Here is a 4,146-nt window from a genome sequence, read left to right as displayed (position 1 = left end):
TTCCCCTTCCCCGCCTACCTCACCCCTCTCCTCCGGGTCATCATAGTAATAGGGAACCAAGATTATTTGTATAAGATGGCATTGCAGTCATTAACACGGAAGACTTGGGCGACTGCGTCTGCGGTTCGCACAGGGGACCGGAAGTGCCCCCTACGTCGGTCCTCATGCGAAGAGGCCTATGCGTGTGTAGGCCTATTCGCATGTAGCGTTACGAAGGGTATAAGGAGACCGAGACTATCGGCATTCCTCTTTACCCTATTTTTATCAATTGCTCTACATCCATACACGTTGTTTCGACATATCCCTCTTTACTTTCCCGCCGTTGGCTTTAGCAATTTGTGTCAGCTTAATCCCTCTCCCTTTTTTCCTCCTCCCCCCGCCCTCTCATCACGTGCCTCTCCTTGCACCAGCGCCCAACAAGGCCGTTCGCCCGTTTTGGGTAATTGGGAACTTGTCATAAAAGCCATATATGGAGATTTGGGGTTGGGTGGGGAGGGGGGGGGGGGGCTCATCCCGGAAACTACGGTGGAAGGCTTACGTTTTGCGGACGTTATGTGGCCGGTTGGTCTCCGTATTATTATTATTGTTGTTTATTTTTGTTTAATTTTATTTTGTTATTCGTGGGTTTTTTAGTACATGTTTGTCTGCTGTGTGTTGAGGGTTGGCATGTCGTTAATTGTAGTCCGGTGTGTTTCAGATTCAAACGGTGTGGATCTTGTCCCTCTTTGGCTGGTGGTGTTTCCCAGTTCCGTTTGCCTCTGGTCCATTCTCTCCTGGAGTCCTCTTACTCCCCCAGTCCTCTTTTTTCACCAGTTCTCTTATTCTCCAAGTTCTGTTTTTTTTTTTTTTCACCAGTTCTCTTGTTCTTCCAGTTCTTTTTCGTCACCAATTCTCTTGCTCTTCCTGTCCTCTTTCTTTTCCAGTACTTTTATTCCCAGTTCTCTTTCTTTACCATTTCTCTTATTCTTCCAGTCCTCCTTCTTCACCATTTCTCTTACTCTTCCAGTCCTCCTTCTTCACCATTTCTCTTACTGTTCCAGTCCTCTTTCCCCTCCAAGCCCTCTTACTCCTTTAGTTCTTTCTCCCCTCCATTTCCCCCTTTGCCTCCCTCCGTAGCTGCGGCGGATAGGCACCGGAGGCGGAGAAGCGGAGTGGAACGTTTCCTTCGGGTGATTGTGTAGAGGGCGTGGCGCAGCGGCTCGAGAAAGGGCGTGCAAGGACTCTCGTGTAGCTTTTGAGAAACGGGCTCTTTCGGTTTACGGTGGCGCGTGGCGGCTCTGTTTCTCCCACTGGCTTCGAGGTTTTGGTATTTTCTCAGGGTTTTGTTTGGAATGAGTCAGTTCCTCTGTGATTATGCTTGTTAATTACGTTTTTTTTTTTTTTTTTTTTTTTTTTGGATTTAGTTTCTTTGTGTTTTTTTTTATTTTTATATTCGGTTACTGTTTTTGTGGGATATTCAGATTTGTGACTAGTTTTTTGTGTTTATTTTTGTATTTATTCCTCATTTGGCTTTTTATCTCATTAAGGATTATACCTTATTAATGATTTGGCACACCTTGTTAATGACGCTGAAATGTTACCGTGTTCTGTAGTGACATCGCTATTTTCGTCATTTGTTCCCGAGTCCTGCATTTACGATCATTATTTGCAAGGATAATGAGTCACCATAACCACGCTGCTCTCCAGTAATTTCCTCTCCGGGAACGCCTAGGGGGAATTCGGGGAACAGACGCGGGCTTGAGTCACCGGGAATGGAGATGGGAAGGGGGCCGGGACACGAAATGGGATATTGGTCCGAAGAGCGATGAAGGGGTAATTGATATGCAGATCGGGGAGAGGAGACGAGGGAAAAGGAGGTGGATGCAGTGTGCGTGTGTGTGTGCTTGTGTGTGTGCGTGTGCGTGTGCGTGTGTGTGAGTGTGTGTGTGTGTGTGTGTGTGTGTGTGTGTGTGTGTGTGTGTGTGTGTGTGTGTGCGTGTGTGTGTGTGTTCGTGCACGTGCGTTTGTGTTCAGAGAGAGAGAAAAACTGTGGCTCCGATCCGCCCTTGTCTAGACATCTGTCAGGACCTTGGTTTTCTCGGGGGCGCGGGAGGCGGCGAAGAGGGGAGGTGTGAAAGAAAAGCGTAATGTTCCCTCGACACTTTCACGTTTTGGTGTGTGTGTGTGTGTGTGTGTGTGTGTGTGTGTGTGTGTGTGTGTGTGTGTGTGTGTGTGTGTAGCTCATCTAGGCAATAGGGAGGCACCGAGGCAGGCAGGCGTGCACCGAAGCGAAGGGACAAACAAAGAGCTGTGCAACCCGAAATGCAACGCGTATCTGTGTGTGCCTAATGCACGTCCTCGTCCCCCCTCCCCCTCCCCTCCCCCACACCTCCGGACGACGTAGGTTAGCAGCGGGCAGCTTCCGTGGGCGGCGAGGTGGTTTAATGCACAATAGATTCCGCCCACACGCCCATTACCGCTCGTTTTGGGCAATGGCGTCGTGTCGGGGGCGTGTAATGCGTCCGGGAGAATGGGGAAGCTGTCGGGCGGCCGTCGCTTGGTTCTCCTCATTGGTTTGTGCTTTTATTTATTCATTCTGTTGCTTTTGGATTATTTCCTTGGTCCCGTGGTATTGGTAAGAACGTTTATTCATCGCAGGTGGAATTGAAAACGCACCAAACAAAGGAGTAATTGATCGAGGGAAACGGGAGGCTCCCTTGGGCAGTTTCGATAATTCAGGCCTCCTCCGGGATCGCTACCGCACGCCCCCACGCCCGCGCCGATAGCCGATAGTGCGGCTTAATAAGTGGCTCTCGGGTTAACTGGGTCTCACGGGCGGCTGGGCATTGCGGTCGGCTCTTTCCAGGCCTTCGGAGGGGGAAGGGAAAGGGGATGGGGGATGGGGATGGGGGGAGCGGATGGGGAAAAGAAAGGGGAAGATGATGGGGAAGAGGAAAGAGAAGGGGATGGGGAAGGGGAAGGGGGGAGGGAAAGGGGAGGAGGAAGAGGAACGGGAAGGTGATGGGGAAGAGGAAGGGGAAAGAGAAGGAAAGGGGAATGGAGTAATTGTGATAACGAGAGGGAGAGGCGGGAGGTCAGAAGGAAGCAAAGAGAAGAATCAGTAGATTAAGAAAACAAAGGAGATGATGGATAGAGATTTTCAGACATTCAGAGACGGAAGACAAGAATAACAAAAATAAATAAATTAATAAAATAAAGAAAGAATGAATAATTGCCAGAATAAATGCTGGAAGACACGCGGTTCCCGGGAGAAGCTTTCGAAGCTCTAGATCGGGCTGTCGAGGGGAGGGGGGTAGGGCGTTCGTGGGCGGGGGTGGGGGGGGGGGGGGAGGGACGGGCGGCGAGGAAAGGGAAATCCAAAATAGCAGAGATGCTGCGTGTGGAAGGAAAAGTGCGAGTGAGAGGTAAAGATCGGCGTGACTTGGGAGGGTGGGTGGTGGTGGGGGGTTGAGGAGGAGGGGAGGGGAGGGGAGGGGAGGGGAGGGAAGTAGAAGGGTGCACGGGGGGGAGGGAGAGAGGAAGGGGTAAGAGGGTGAGTGGCGTTTGCTGGGGGTGGGAAGGGGGGGGGGGGTTAGGAGGGAGCATGGGGGAAGGTAAGAGAGAAGGGGAGGGGGATGGGGAGGGGAGTAGGAGAACACACAGGAGGGGAGAGGGGAGGGACGTGGGGGGGGTGCCCAGGATGAGGAGGAGGAGGAGGATGAGGAGGGGGGGAGGAGGTAAGGGGGTCTCGTATATTCACTTCTGGAGATTTAAAAAAAAAAAAAAAAAATCACGGTGAATAGTGGCTTCTCCGAGTCGTCGTCACGTTTTGTATTTTGTATTCGGTTTCCAATTTTTATTCTGATGTGCATTTTATGTCTTTTTTTTCTTCTTCTTCTTCTTCTTGCTTCTTTTCTTTTTCTTCTTTTTTGTGCGTAGTTAAGTGGACTGTTTTGTATGTACTGTGTTCTTTGTTTTTTTTCTTTGTCTGTCTTGTTTTGTCTTCTAGTTCTGCATATTAATTTTGTTGTTGTTTTTCTTATTATTGTTGTTGTTGCAATTAGAAATTATTATTATTATTATTATTATTATTATTATTATTATTATTATTGATGTTTTTGTTTTTTGTTGTAATTATGAGCGATTATTGTTATTACTATTATTATA

This window comes from Penaeus chinensis, chromosome 27 (assembly GCF_019202785.1).
Source record: "Penaeus chinensis breed Huanghai No. 1 chromosome 27, ASM1920278v2, whole genome shotgun sequence".
Taxonomy (NCBI): domain Eukaryota; kingdom Metazoa; phylum Arthropoda; class Malacostraca; order Decapoda; family Penaeidae; genus Penaeus; species Penaeus chinensis.
This window is presented reverse-complemented; position numbering follows the sequence as displayed.